The sequence below is a fragment of the Pseudorasbora parva genome, chromosome 9 (genome assembly GCF_024679245.1).
Source record: "Pseudorasbora parva isolate DD20220531a chromosome 9, ASM2467924v1, whole genome shotgun sequence".
Lineage (NCBI taxonomy): Eukaryota > Metazoa > Chordata > Actinopteri > Cypriniformes > Gobionidae > Pseudorasbora > Pseudorasbora parva.
The window spans coordinates 45512001-45528413 of NC_090180.1; the positions used below are offsets into that span (position 1 = coordinate 45512001).

The following is a 16413-nucleotide window of genomic DNA, read 5'->3' on the forward strand; positions in this document are numbered from 1 at the left end:
TATTTGTGAACTCCGAATAAGACAAGCAGGCTGTTGTGTAGAAGCTCACGTTGTGAGGCATGATTAAGTGCAGCTCCTGCAAAACAAGCACATGACCATCAACCGTCTCGACTCTCGACACAGTCGACAGCCAGTGTTACCAACCAACCACACTTGTAAAAAGAGCCTGGACAACAACGTAGGCGTCTCACATACCAGTCAAGCACATGTTGTGCAAACTAAAATCTCCGCCCTCTTTTGGCACAAACACACGTTTATGCAAAAGCAGCACGCTGCTGTCAAAGTAGGTTTCTTGTTCCTGTATTTAGGTGGCTGGTTTCACTTCACATGAATTCAGCATTATCCTACACTCACACAACAGAGCAAACACACACACACACACACATGCCCTCATACACAGATTTAAGGCTACAGAGAACAATATCAGTTTTGCATCCTCTTTGAAAGTACAGTCATGCACAAAAAGACAGGACCAGGCAATGCACCATGATTTCCCAAATTACAATCAAAACGCTGCCAAATTTGACAGGCTACAGCAACGTTTGAAAAGGCAGCATGTGTTCACCAAAAGCAACCAAACTAGTTTATCTTGCAACTAAGCTTTTTTCAATCAACCCTTCATTATGTCTACGTTACATCAGATTCACTGTCAAAACGTTTCAGAGATCTGCACACTGACTAGTGCACTAATATTGATTGATCTACGTTCTCAAAAAGGAGCAAAACATCTGCTAAATTTCAAGTAAACATGAAAACAAAACTGAGCCCATTTACTTTCTAAATACATGTCTGTGTCAATTATTCTTAATTAAAAATGTATTTAATAAAAAACAATGGGAATTATCATGTTTCCGGAGAGAAATTTCCTAATATGTGCAACTACCACACCTTCTAAACAGGAGGATTATTGAGGGTGTGCTTCAATTAGTTTGGTAAGGACCAAAAAAAAAAATAGTCCTAGTCCACCTAGCGTTCACATTGGCCTTTTAACACCGATCCTAAAGGCACAGGGATATGTTTACAACCTGATTGTTTGGCTTTTATGATGTATATTTCGCGACTGAACCGAACATCTCAAACAAAGACGTGTTAGGCTAAATGCACACGTTGTGTGTGTGTAGCTACGTGATCGTGAAGAGCTTATAAAATTTGTAAAGGAGTGAAAACAGCGTCAGAAGTTCAACCACTAGTCTCTGTCCGCTTGTTTGGTGCACAGGTGCACACCAGGGTTCAGACGGCAGCGTTCACACTTATTCAAATGAACCGCACTAACAGAGCAATCACACCAGGTGGTGTTTTTATCCAACCAAACATGCCAAGTGTGAACAGAATGCCACAGATGTGGTTCACTGATTTTATTCTGGAAATAACACAAAGTAAGCATTGAATTGTATCCTACATGACTGATTTAAATGTCAAGAAATCCAATAAAGTTTTGACTAGCATTGATGAAATTAAAAGCACATAACTTGTTTGCTTTGCACCTGCCCGTATAGTTTGACCATAATTACGCACTATCAATATTTGGCCACTTTGAGATCATTAGCATAGGTCAATAGACCAATTTAACCACCAGACTGATGCTTAACTAACTACTCTTTACATAAATGTCAGATGACAGAATTCTTTGTAAAAATAAAACAATTAAATCTAGTTGAGATCTATGTAACTCAGTCGTATTCTGCGTTTTGATGGTTACAGTGTTGACTTAACTCCTGCTGTCTGCTGTAACTAGATTAATGATGGTGTCAGCAGAGCAAAGGACTGAATGGATGAGTAGTTAATGTGTGTTTGAACAATGGAAAAGACAAGAACGTCTCGAATTCTCCAGACAATCTGGTGAAGAGCATGAGGACGCTGGCCGCCTCATCTCAGGTGTCAGAGACATGGCATTACGAGATGGCCTGACCATTATTTGGAAGCTCTTTTACAAAGGATGCGGAAACAAAACATAAGACCTAAGCGATCGAGTTTTACAACTTGATAAGTGTGCCGGCATATAACTGAGTATTGAATTTCCTGTAGACTGACAGCACTCAAATCAGACAGCTTTTGCATAACAATGATTCAATTTTTTTTTAAATAAATATTTTTATAAAAACATAACCTCTTAAAAGTAGATAAGAAGCAGCATTTAGCATTCTGAATCATAAACGTACAAACATCTGTGAAATGCTGTTCTAACATCTGACAGGAAACATTTTAAGGAAATACTGCAAACGCTAGGGCTGAACGATATTCTGTTTTAACATCGACATCGCGATGTGCGCATGAGCGATAGTCACATCGCCGGAACATGTGATGTGAAGAGTAGTAGCCCATGGTGTATTAAGAGAACGGTAGCACACAGTAAACGAGTTTGTTGCTGGAGTGACATGCACGTTCCGCGTGCCTGCAGATTGATTGGTTCGCTGTGCCGCTGCTCACCGCTCACGGCCAAACATTCACTGCTAAAATGCGCGATGAAGAGGATCCGAAGAGGGGTAAAAAAAGGTTTGTGCAGCCCTAGCAAACGCCACACTAAAACTTACATCATCTGGATGAAATTGTGCACCTTAAACAGCCCATTGGTATTTTTTAAAACCTAAAGCATAAACCACTAAGTAAGCGCAAGAAATAACCATCAAAATTGAATTCATATTCAAACATATGAAAATAAGGTATTCTAGGACATGTGCACTTCTTTATATTTAAATAAACGGATATACTACAGATAACATACAGCTTAACACTATGTATCAACAACTATGAATAATAATGAGATCCTTATAGTTAAAAGGGGGGGGGGGTCTAATTGGTCTATTCTGACTGATTTACACTGTTAAAGAGTTGATTCTCACGCAAAACATGGCCAAATTTTCAACAAACGAGTTGGACGTATGGAGTATTTCTGTGCCAAATACACTCCTTCAGGATTCAAACAAGTTTTGGGAAGTTTTTTCGATTAAGGCCCCATATGACATCATCAAGTGTGGAATTGCTTGTATGGGCACTTCTCCATAATGGGCAAGTGCGTGCACACACACACACACACACACACACACACACACCAACCAGAGCAAGAGCACATCATCAACGAGCTTCGTTTGGTTATGGTAGCCATCGGCAGCAGTCATTTTGTTTTTAGACCAACAATGCCACTAAAGAAGTGTTTGTGTGTGTGTGCGTGTGTGTGTGTGTGTGTGTGTGTGTGTGTGTTCCTGTCTCTTTAGCTCCGCTCACTGCACAAGTTCGGCTGTTTTTAGAAAGAATCGGCACAACGTATTTTTCTTATATTATATATATGATAAAACTAAAGACTCTTTGGAGATAGGAAGGATGCACTACTACTCTATAGGTACTCAAGATTAACATGCGATTGACAGAAACTGTCTGTTTTATGTACCCTTTAAAATACATTTTAAAAATCATATTTCATATCTTGACCACCAAAAATATTATTTTCACTCAATTCTAGCTGGATCATGAGCATGTCACTCCTTATGAAAAAATATCATATGTAGGCCTAAGTAAATAAAACATGGACCGTTACATCACATCCTTGCAGAGAAATGCGACAAAAATAAATAATGTCGGCCAGACGTGTATGCGTGCCGTCCGTGTCTTGAGTGTGAGGAGAAAGTCACTCTATTTCCTGACGGGACGTGCATAAAGACCAGCAAACACAGACCCTGTTGATTGAAGGGTTTCTAGAAACCAATCGCCTCGCAATCCAGACGCCCTCAGAGCAGCACGAACAAAAACAAACCTTCAGTCATACACTTTCAAAAGTAAAAGATGCAATTCATCAAGCTCCACCTCCTTGTTACTGTTGCTAGGTCTGATGAACTTTACAGAATGCCTCTATCTGGTTTATATGCTGTTAAAAATATTTTTTTTAAGTACAATCAACTTGGACGTTTAAGTAATTTCAATTCCATTAGACTGACTTAAAAACTAACTCATTATTGTGATTAAGGCAATGTAAAAAGAAATGTTATCATAACTTATTAATCATGGTTTTTACAGTGTATATAGAATGGTGTTAATCCTCACAATGCAAATCATTTTTATGTGCCTTTTTCTTTAAGCAAATTGTGACATATCACACATTGCGTTGCGGATATAGCAAATCAGTTTGGAGGCATTTCTCTTTTAACCAATAAATAAAAAGAGAAATGTTCTCTTTATAAATGTCAGGACAGGGAGACCGTTCTAAATGTTTCTACATGCTTCTTTCACTACGGCACACTGACAAATTTCCTCAGAAAATGCTAGTAAATTTCACAAATGACTAGAAGGAAATGGCAAGCAACACATTGAGTTAAACGTTAAAGTTCTTGTAAACCATACCCCAACCATCTTTAACAACATTTTTACAGTATAGTGAAATGTTTTTCTAATCGCTTCTACTATGACCAGAATTAATATGTTAATGTTAACTATTAGGTTATTAGCATTATTTTATCCTCAAATTTAATGCCAGTTTCACAGATAAGGCTTATGCCTGCTACAGACAATTTTGGCAATCCCATAAAATCATTACAAACCACACTGTACGACATGGATCTAATAAACCTGGGTATGTACGACATGTAGACTGTACAATGATGACACCAATTGAATTGTAGGCTAGGACACAAGTTAGAAGAATAAAACATCATTAATATGCGCTACTGAGGTTTTTAGTTGAAAAAAGGAGGAATCAAAAGAGAAGAACATGGAAATATGGGAAAAGAGGCCAACTTGTCATGCCAATTTTGCAAATGGAGCTTGTTGCATTTCATTTTGCGTTTTTATTGGCTAGTCAGTAGATGCAGGTTGTACCAGCAAACACACTGTGAGATGATCATGCCCAATTTATGCCATTATCTTTGGTCGCAAGACCATGACAACGTCTGTCATTGAATCCCCCCCCCCACACACACACACACTGTATGACGTAGGACCACCATTTAGGTGCCACGACCACAGAAATCACTACGATTGGTTATCTTTTATCTGGGACAGCCTAAAATCATGTGTACCAGGCATTAAATCTAGTCTTAAACGCATTTTTTAGCCATTTTAACTTGGAGAAACTTGCACTGACATATCTTAGAATAAATCAGTGCCATTGTTGTCTCAAGATGCTTTTTCTAACATTTATACGTTCAAAAAAGCTATACTTAAATGTCCTAATTGAACTATATCCTGGCTTAATCCATGTGAAACTGGGCCTTAATGTTGCTCAGCATGTTCATTTGAGAACAACAAGAAACCAACACAGACAGACAATATGAAGATCATGATGAAGCATCAAGAACTTAAATACTCTCCAAAGAACCACACACAGCAACTCAAGAATATTATACAGCTCAAAGAGTTCTTGGTAAGAAGAGGCTTCCTCGTTACACCTGAGATGATGCAAATAAAGAGTGTTTCATTTGTCTGAATTTCCATTGTAGTGGAAAAAGCAGCAAGAGGAAAGACTCAAGTCACCGCATCAGCTGAGTCCTACATACCCAAAAAAGCCACGTCGTCCCACTGAAGGCTTTTAAAGCCTGACCTTTGTGAGGTGAAGGATGAAACTTGACGTGTTTTTTACAGGGGGTTTCCCCAAATGCGATTGGTTTCTATAAGGGACTCGAAAAGAGGAAATTCAGAGGATTTGTGTGTGCTCTTCGAAAGAAACATCAGAGAGGGGAAAATGTTCGACACTCGTGACATATGCAGTTGTAAAAGAGCATGTTCACAGCACACACTGACACGTTGTGTGATGGTGTCATGGTGAAAAGAACAGGTGCCTTAAGAGAAAACAGGGACCAGTGCAACATGAAATTGTGATTATAGGAGAAAAACAATGTCTCGCCATGCACCAAAAAAAGATTTTAGGCCAGATTCATGTTCGATGCAAGTATGCACAAAGGATCAAGTGACACTGAAAAAGGATAAAACTCACAGTTTGAATCATATTATAATTTTGTGCGTCACAGACTGCTTAATTCTTTGGGGGATCCGCAAGAAAAAAAGAAAGAAGAAAAAAGAATAAATCATAAATCACACTAAGTACTTTTGATACCACAATTAGCCTAACGAATACAATTCAAACATTTTAAAAAAGGCAAGTGAACAGTCAACTTTCAGCATTAATTACAATCAATACAATATTAAAAAGTAAATGTAAAATAGCACTAGTATTTGTTTACTATATAAATTACATATACATAAAATTTTTTGCAAACACAGTGTTTGATTAATGACTAATGAATTGGTCTTGGGCTGTATTGGTTTAAAATCGGTTGAATGTGTAAAATGGCAGATCAAAACGTGCAACTTTCACTCTATGATGGTTAAACTTTGCAATTACTCTGTGAATCACATGCGTGCTGAACTATGGACTGAAGACTGGAGTAATGATGCTGAAAATTCAGCTTTGAATCACAGAAATAACAAAATGACATTTTACAATGTATTCAAATAGAAAACAGTTTAGTTTACATTGTAATAATACTTCACAAAATTTCTATTTTACTCATAGACTGTGAAAAAATATGGACATAGTGTCCGTGAAGTCACCGATTCTGAAGATAAGTTTTGAAGTGTAAAGTAGGGACGAGCATTTTGGCAGCGGGTCATTGCGCGTCACGCCCGGATAACAGAAAATGGGCAAAGAGGCGGGATGTGGGTGGAGCTGAGGTGACTATGACTAACAGACAGTGGAGCGGATAAATGGCAATCCACCTGTCACTCAAAGTGGCCACGCCCATAATTATGCAGATGATTAAAAAAATACACCCCCCCACAGTTGTCATGAAGGCCAAAATTAGCCGTATAGACTAGGGATGTCAATTTTCACAAATTTCCTCATTGATCGTCGTTTAAATTAACGATCAATTAATCGATTAATCGTTAACCATAATACTGAAATATGCGTCTACAGCAGTGGCTTATAGCCGACAGCATGACAGTATAATTTTGTGCAATGCTGCTCAAAACGCCATGTTCTTCACCAAATGAATTAGAAGGATTTTTTTTATCTAAACAAAGGGCTATGGGATTGTAAAATGAGTCGATGTTATTTATAATTTAATTAAATTACTTATTTGATAACCAAATATAACATGTAATACAACACGAACGCCGCCTCAGATCTGTTATTCAGAATTTGTGGACGCACTTGCTAGAACAACGTGCTGAAACGTCACCTAAACCCAGTTAATTCAAAACGATTTATTAAAATATTGTTTTCATTAATGTTATGTAATGTGACAGTCCCAATCATAGTTATTATTAGTTGTGCGTTGCTGTTTGAACTGCGCGAGCTGAAGCTGATGCGCTGGATCAACACTGGTAAGTTACACTGAAGCTCTTTGCTAGCACGTTATTTAACTCAACAAAAAGCTTCCTATATGAGATTAATCAGATTTATATAAAGTTAACAAAATATTACAAATTATATATCTTCACAAAATGATGCGAATGCACAAGTGAACTTGAATTGAGTTGCTCATATTCAGAATGGGAGACCCGCTCTTCCTGGAACAACGCTCTGAACAAGGCACCTAAACCCAGTGACTTTACAACCATTTATTAAAATAGTGTTCTCATTTCTGATATATAATATGACTGTCCCAATCATCGTTATTATGCATTGCTCTGTATGCGCTAAAGCTGAAGCACTGAATGAAAACCGTTAGCCATCACTGACTGAAGACATTTGCTAGTGCGTTTTACTAAAAGAAACGCATCCTACATGATTGATCACATATATAACGTTACAAAATACATTTAATATTACAAATTACTTCAGCACAATCTGATGCGAATGCACAAGTGCACTTGAACAAGTTATATGCGCGAATCAGAATGCGTGACTCATGTTGTGCACGCGCTCTTCCTGGATCAACGCAATGAAACACACAGCAAATAAACCTAAATACTTAACAATCACAATGTTTTATTACAGTAGTGTTCTCATTAATGTTGTGTAATATGACAGTCCCAATCATAGCCATTATTAGTGCTGTTGGAGCTGAAGCTGATCGCCACGCTTTTACTACCGCTCGCCTCTAACGTTAATTATTAACCAAATGCATCCTTATGAGATAAATCAGCTAAAGATAGGCCTGCACAAAATAAACACAATATTACAACTTACATTTGCACAAAACAAAAGGCTGCGAATGCACATGCAAACTTGCAGTCATGATGAAGGTGTGTAACTCCAGCTGTAAAATGGTCCCAAACAGAACTCGGGCACGCTCGCATCATTTTTCCTCCCGTTTCGCGGTTGAGCCGCACGCACGCATGCGCATGACCCTGCTTAATCGATGATCGATAAGTCTTATCGATCAAATGTCTTATCGACAATTAATCGATCATCGATTAATCGTTGACATCCCTAATATATATATATATATATATATATATATATATATATATATATATATATATAAAATAAATTTTATTTATAATGCACTTTATATTAAACAAAATCTCAGTGCTACAGAATTAAAAAAACAATCAACAACAATAAATAAATAAGTAAATTAATAAAATAAAATAAATAAAACTGAAAAATAAAATATTATATATATCTCAGTATTATAGCCACCCTGCTCTTCGAGATGTGGGTAATCAAAAAAACATTAAAAAAAATCCATACTGGTGGTCAGCTGTGAGAATTATCAAATTGGCCAAAAACTTTAACATTAAAGAAGGTAATGAAGTGAAAAAGCCTGGACCTGCTGATTAGACGACCGATATACGGCTGTTGGGTTACATTTGCTCGGAGCAGAATCTGAAAGCGCTTTTGTTTACTTTACGAAATGGATCCAGAGGTCAGTGATACTGAAAGCTCTTCAAACACACAGGATAAAAGCAGTACAAGACAGACAAGCTCTTAAACGAGGGCCTATTTCAAACCTTCATTTAGTAAAACAGAACCAAATACTAGAAATAATTTAAGCAAAAACAGCAATAAAAAATGTGTCAAATTCGATCAACATCAAGAAGAGACACAAAGCCTCTATTTTTTTGTCAGCGTTAAAACCTCGTACTTCAAAGCCCTGTGTCTGTGCGGGGAAAAAAGGAGCTCGGCAAAATAAAAATGGCATCCAGTTTGAACGTGAAGCGGGGAGAGAGGTCTCTCACGGGAATGGTTCAGATCACAAAGGCCAACGTCTAATGGGTAGGAGAGTGAGTCACACACATGTTTCTGTCTCTCGCGCTTTTCCCTTTTTCTCCCTCCCTCCTTCCTTCTCATGCAACCAGCTTTCAGCTCGCACGAGCTTCGTGGAAACACGTCTGCTCTAACCGTCCAGCACGCAGTGGGTGAACTCGACAGAAACGCTGCAGCGTACCGGTGTCATCTGTGCAAATGAAAGCAAAAGTAGGACACGACTGTAAACAGAGCAGCGAAATGTGCAGCACCAGTTGGTGCACTTCTGATGTCTTGCAGACAGACGTGTTGTTGGGTTGATGCAGAATGTCTCCCATGTCCTTTCTTACATTACAATTTAAGGTTAAAATAAGTTTATAATATCCTTTGTATAGTATAAAAAAAAGAATGAAAGTATTCGCATTGTTTTAGCATATCAAACTACATGTCAACTTCCTAAGTACTTCATGTCAACTAATGCAGGGACATTTGTAAATAAAATATGATCTAGCTGAAAATGCACTTCATTTATTATTTCTATTGCACTAGAGACTTCAGATCGTAAATTATTGTACAAGGGTGGCCAATATACCGGTAGACACGATTAACCAGTGGATATTTGTCAACCGGTGGATATTTCGCGGTTGCACTCGTGTGACCTTGCAGTGTCGCGCGGTCATGAAAGCTTACGTTAACATGCATTTTTAAGCACTGCGGTAGTTTTTTATATTTATAAAATGTATAATCACTGTCAGTATTTTTCTAAATTATATCGGGTTTACAGTATTTTTGCCCCTATGTATGACCAGGTGTTAACCACATTTTCTACTGATTGACAGAGGAAATACTGCAGTAGATTGACTAGAATGCACTATTTTACTGTCATGAGTGAATATTGTAGAAAAATTCCACACTAGAGTTAATACAGATTTTGCAAATCCCCACAAAATGATGCTGTGAGGAGACAACCACCAATAAAACACTAATTTCAGACACATTAAAATACAACCACGGAGAAAGAAAAAAAGTATTTAAGCATTTTAAAAATCTAGTCCTATATAACAACAAACTAAAAAAACAAGGGATAAACGCAGAAGGATATTACACCTAACCCTATACTTAAACTGACCCACACCACACCACCACACCTGACCCTAACTCTACCCGTATCTCACCTCAATATCAGCAAAAGTGCTTTGCGATACAATTTGAACACAGTAAGTACATTGTACTTATTTTTTGATGTAAGTACATAGTACTAAAGGCCACCTAATATAAACTATTTATTAATTTACATCATTGCCTTCCATGTTGTAGCAGAATAATCTATGTGTCATCGCTGTCGTTATCAGATGTATGCGTGTCCGTTGTATACATTTCATTTGAAGACGTGATGAAATATGTGCGCATTCATGCGTTGAGCGTTGTTAATCTCATCACGCCTTTATGCGCGCCACATGAAGTTTGAATTCTCCACTGTAAGGGCCGAAGCCGAAAATCGACCCCGTAACCTCAAATAGGGCATTATTTGAGGGGACAGCCATTTGCAGTGGTGTCCAAAATGATAGTGGACATTATTGAGTGCACTTATTCAGTCTCACTTTGCACCGCAATAACGAGTGTACAGACGATGTACACCCAGAGGCTGTCCGACTTTACACACTCGTTTTTATTCACTCCTTCAAGTGAACTATATTAATGTATAACGTAGGGAATAGTGAATGATGCTTCAGTGGGCGATTTCGGATTCAGCCTTGCGATCTCAGCTCTGCTCTCACTACAGTGCAACAGTCAAAACAGGACCCTTCTCAAACACAGTGTTAAGAACATTGTTTAAGCGATAAACACATAAACTGAGCTTCTAACGCTAGACAAATGCCTTTATTTTCAACGCGATCACCTTGTACCCAAACCATTTCGAAACTAAGGAGCCATTTGTCCTCCGATTACAAACAAGCTCCTCGGCGCTGCGTTTGCTGGACTCATGTTTCGCGCTGTAGGGGATTTTATAAAAGTGGCGTGAGTGGAAGGGAGGCGGCGGCGCTGGGACAGTGTGTGTGTGAGAGCAGGAGGCAGAGCAGCAGAGAGATCATAGAGAGATGCGACAGAGTTGCGAAATTTGTTATTTCAAATAGCGCTGCATATTTTAAACTAATCGGTTAACCGGTTTCAACCGGCTAATGAGGCTCAGGGGTCGGTCAAGAAAATTTTTAGTTTTCGCCATCCCTAATTCTGAGGTGTGCATACGATGGACACTTTACTATCCCAATGAGGCTACAGGAGAGGATTTATGAATGACTGAACGACACAACAATAGACTGAAAAAAGTATGGACGTAGTGTCCGTGACGTCACCCATAGGATTTCGATAAGCCGTTCTGAAGCTTAAAGTAGGGTCGAGCTGGGGGTTGCCATCTTGCGAGCGAGTCATCGCGAGTCACTCCCGGATAACAGAAAATGGGCAAAAAGGCGGGATGTGGGCGGAGCTTATGTGACGCAATGACTATAGACGGCAGATAAATGGCTATCCACCTGTAACCATGCCCCAATTTTGTAGAACTTTAAGGCTTTATATAACATAAACGAATGAGTTATAGAAAAATTCACCCCCCTCACAGTTGTCATGAAGGCCAAAATTAGCCTTCTAGGCCAAAACCACAATTTGTACCAGGCTGTAAACATGTTTTTTTCTGCTGTTAAGTTGAGAATTTCAACATGGGGCTCAATGAGATTCTGGAGCCTGTCCCTAGTGGCCAGTTGAGGAGCTGCAGTTTACATTACATCCGTATTGGCTTCAAGAGAGATCGTGGGAGGTTGCCGCTTGGACACAACTCATGCTGGTAGGTCACATGAGGATAACAACATGGTGGATGTAGAAAACGCACACATATAATAGACCCGTGCATTTGGTCTTAAAGTGACAGCAGCCTAATAAATCTGGTGTTGTCCGTGTCACTAATGTAAATCAAACAATAAAAGAGAGAACATCTCTAAATAGACTAAGTAATAATAAATGTATATTTAATTTACAAAGTTTTTTACTTAGGCTGGTGTTTTTTGTGATATTAAGATTGGTGACAAGAAAATGTTATAAAATTTTGATTTCATAAAAACATTAAAGCAAAAATAACCAAACTGTGATACATGTCATTATTGTGAATTAAAGTTGTTCATGTTGTGATATAAGATTTTAGTCGTATTACCTACCCCTAGTATTACAGGGATAATATTGTTTATTAAACCCTAGAAATAAGTAGGGATGCACGATATTATCGGCACGACATCGGAATCGGCCGATAAACGCTTAAAATATAAAAATCGGCATCGGTCGATATGAAAACATTATGCCGATATGCCTTGCCGATATGATAACGTGTTGATATGCGCCTGCAATAACTCACGTGTGCAAGGAGTGCTACAGCGATAAGACCATGTCAGCACTGCAGTCATTCTTCAAGTGAAAACAAGACAATACATTGCATGTACAGTGATTTATATTGGCTGTTTTTAAATGCTGCCTTGAATTTCTGAATACACGTACAGAAGGACGTGACCGTCAGCAGCAGATTTGCCACGTTTTCACAACAAAACTAGCCCAAAACAAGCCCAATCGCGTCTCCCCACTCTCTAGCACGTGCGGCAGCCTCCACAGCAGCAGAAGCTCCTCCAGGTCCTAGTGCCCTCCCGCTAGACCGCTATATATTTATACATGTAGTGGGTGCGCTGTTGTTACACTAATACAATGAAAAGTAGAATACACAAATAAATTGAAGTTACTTCTTGTTCTGAATAAACAAATCAGTAATGATGTCATAAATCACAAGCATGACACTTGTAAATTAAATACTTTTATATACAGTGTATTAATCTGTAATAAAATTTTACGAAATGGATGATGAAAAATAATCCAAGGAGCTCTACAATAATTGTAGAATTAAAAGACAGCATCAATGGATGTCATGCCACCCCCACTTCATGTGCACAAACGTTAAATCCAAAAATACAATACTAGGTTACAGCTGCATCTGGGGTGAAAAATTACTGACTTTATTATTGTTATTTTCAGAGCTTTTAATATACTCTTATCATAAAAAGAACTTTATTAACATTTATTTATCTTCAACAAGAATCCTTTTAGTAAGGATACCTCAGAAATCTGAAACCAGAATGAAAAAAAATGTTTGCTCAAAATGGTGTTGTTTCCAAACAAAGGGAAAAAATAAACATATATCGGCATCGGTATCGGCATCGGCCTAAATGAGCTGAAAAATATCGGCATATCGGATATCGGCAAAAATCCAATATCGTGCATCCCTAGAAATAAGCCAAGCTAACATGCTAATAAAATACCAAAAAAAAAAAACAATGGTTTTAAATAACAATGATGGCTTGAACAATATAGATTATTTAATGCCCAATAACACCAATATCAACGCTGGAAGATGGCTGATATAATGTGGAATTATTAAAAAATTATATACATTTTATAAGAATTTATGGAAAATCAGACATAATGCACAATATTGCCATAGTATGTATTTACACTAAGTTCAATAACTATTATAAATTCATGTTGACAGGAATTTTTATGTTTACAAAGCTGGCATCAACATTTGAAACTAACATGTGGGAAATATTAGCAGATCTCAATCAGCCAACCGGATATAGTTACTGATAACAGAAAATACACTTTTAAAAAATTTAGCCTTTAAGATTTACACATTTCTATTCATAGTAAAATTCTATCAAATTAAATTAAATTTACATTTATTAAGGATTGCTCAACAATTCAATGAAAATATGTAAGGATTATTCAATTCAATTTGGGGAAAAAAGGCTTATTTTGTTCTCAAAATGGACACTGGTCCATTCATTGGTCTGGCTATTAATAAAAACAATACACTACATAATATATTTAGAACAAATATTTTTGCACAGGAAATGCATATTCTTTGTTTTTACTGCTGTAAACCTGTGTACGTATGAATGTTATGCTAAACACAGCATTCTTATGAATTAAAAGGATTAAAAAAAAGGTATTAAGAGGAGAAGAGAGGTGTGGCTGCTGTGACATAACAACGGTTTTTACTTTTAGGCCCAAAGGACAAAAAATTAACACGTGTCAATGTTTTTAACAGAAAAAAATATGCCTCTTTGTGGTTACATTTATTATTTCAGACTTTTAAGCTCAATTTCATAGTCAGTCTATCTTTATTTTGGCTCAATCTGTGTCACTTTCCATCTGCCAAACGCAGTTTGTTATTTTGCTGAGATACGTGCGAGTGTTGCCTTGACAGTCGCTGCAAATTCCCACCGCATCAGCACCACCACGGATCGTTTATCTAACGTAAACACGCCATATAACTATAAAACAAGCATTTTGGAGGCTAAGTAGCCCTGAAACAACCTAGACAGAAACGAAACGAGTCTGTTATCGTTCGTCATAACCCCATTGAATAGCACAGATTCTCACACAGGGGCCTTTCGTGCATGTGGCCCCGTGACTTTAAAAAAGGGTCAATGGAAAAACAGCAGGAACCACAGGCTCTCCTTGGACGGTGGCCCAGCTGGGGAAAACTGAGATCTCTGAATAATAATAATCCCTAATATGTCATTCTGAAAGTGTGTGAGTGCAGAACAAGCCTTAGCGAGTGGGCGTAAACATCTGATCTAGATTTCATACTCAGAGGCTAAAATGAATATCAAATCAGTCCTCCTCAAAAAAAATTAAGTCGAATCAAAACCAAAAATGCTTAAATCATTATATAACCCACAACAATAATATGTATAGTTTAAATGTAGAATATTTGCAGAAATAATAATGATAATAACTAATATTTTATGTCTTACAATAAGTAATTTCTTCACATTTATTTATTTATGTATATATATATATTTTTTTATTAAAATATATGGTATTAATTTTGAAAGCAGATGTTTAATTTATTCGTGAATAATGAATTATTGTTGAATTATATTTTAGGTACTTAATATTATATATTGTGCTAATGCCTCAGTTTATTTAGAGAACAAAATAGTAATAAAAAAACTGTAATTACACACACACTATATATATATATATATATATATATATATATATATATATATATATATATATATATATATATATATATATATATATATATATTTGTATTACGTATATTGTATAATATATTTTTTTGATAACAGGGTGGGTATTAATTCTGAAAGCAGTCATTTAGTTTATTTGTGAATGATGCATTATTGTTTAATTATATTTGAGGTCTATATAACCTATACATGCTATTAAGATTGTGCTCATAGTAAACAATGTAGTACCGTGTTATGTCATCACAAAAATCTCTATAATAGACACCACGAACTGCACCTGCATTTTGACAAGCTTCTGGCTGTCGCTGCACAGCTGAAGACGCCTCGGTACGTCCTTTAGACAAAAGGTTTCTGCGCGAAGGACGGTCACCAAATAAAGCTTTGTGCAAACCACACACACACAGACAGCAGAGATGCATGCATGGATACAATATTTCATGCACGTCGCAGCTGCAACCGCGCTCAATATAACACGCCAAGAAATGCTTATACAAATATATTTACATACATTCCATGCATTTATGTCAGACATGCTCCAGTCATTTAGAAAGAGAGAAAAAACAGGTGGTGGAAAATAATGCAAATTAACGTTATAATAAATGCAATGCGTTTTGCCTGACTGTCTGACATTAGGATGCCACATAAACTGCTTTATTATGAAAACTACAGCATACAGTGTTAGGTTGCGGTCTGCGCCACCCCTCTCACGCACAGACAATGAGCCCGCAGTGGGTTTAAGAGACATGCGGGCCCCTCCAGCTCTTCACACCCGCGTATAACGCACACCGCACGCGCCTGTCACTGACGCACGCGCGGCACACTAGCAACGCTCCAGAACACAAACATGCTAATACTAATACTCATTCAAAACGACTCGAAAACCCCACACACACTGCGTTATTGTTGCCCTAGCACTCAGACTGGCTGCTTAAGCTCTCCGTAGCTAAACTAAATGCGTTTTCCTCCTTCTACAGTCGGAACCCGCGACAAAAAAACAACCGAAACTTTCTGCTTACCGCGTTTGGCTTCCTCTTCGTCATTCACCCACGAGCAGAAGACACAATCTCGACGGTTTTAAGAAAAAGAAATGTGTGTGTCGGAGGGTAAAAACTGAACATTAACCCTACGGCTGTGTGACGTCTCTCAGTGCTGCTTTTGAAAACATCGCCGTCAGCCCGTCTCTAAGAAAAGCCCCAGCGAAAA

The 16413-nt window shown here is 37.6% G+C and overlaps 1 protein-coding gene across 2 annotated transcripts in view; it reads right to left on the reverse strand.

The window, feature by feature from the left end:
- The window catches only part of ankrd12 (ankyrin repeat domain 12), a 72813-nt gene extending 56400 nt beyond the window's left edge, over positions 1–16413 (reverse strand). For both annotated transcript variants that reach the window (XM_067452804.1, XM_067452803.1), the window contains exon 1: positions 16227–16413. The gene's annotated coding sequence lies outside the window, so the exon portion shown is untranslated. The remainder of the gene's footprint in view (positions 1–16226) is intronic.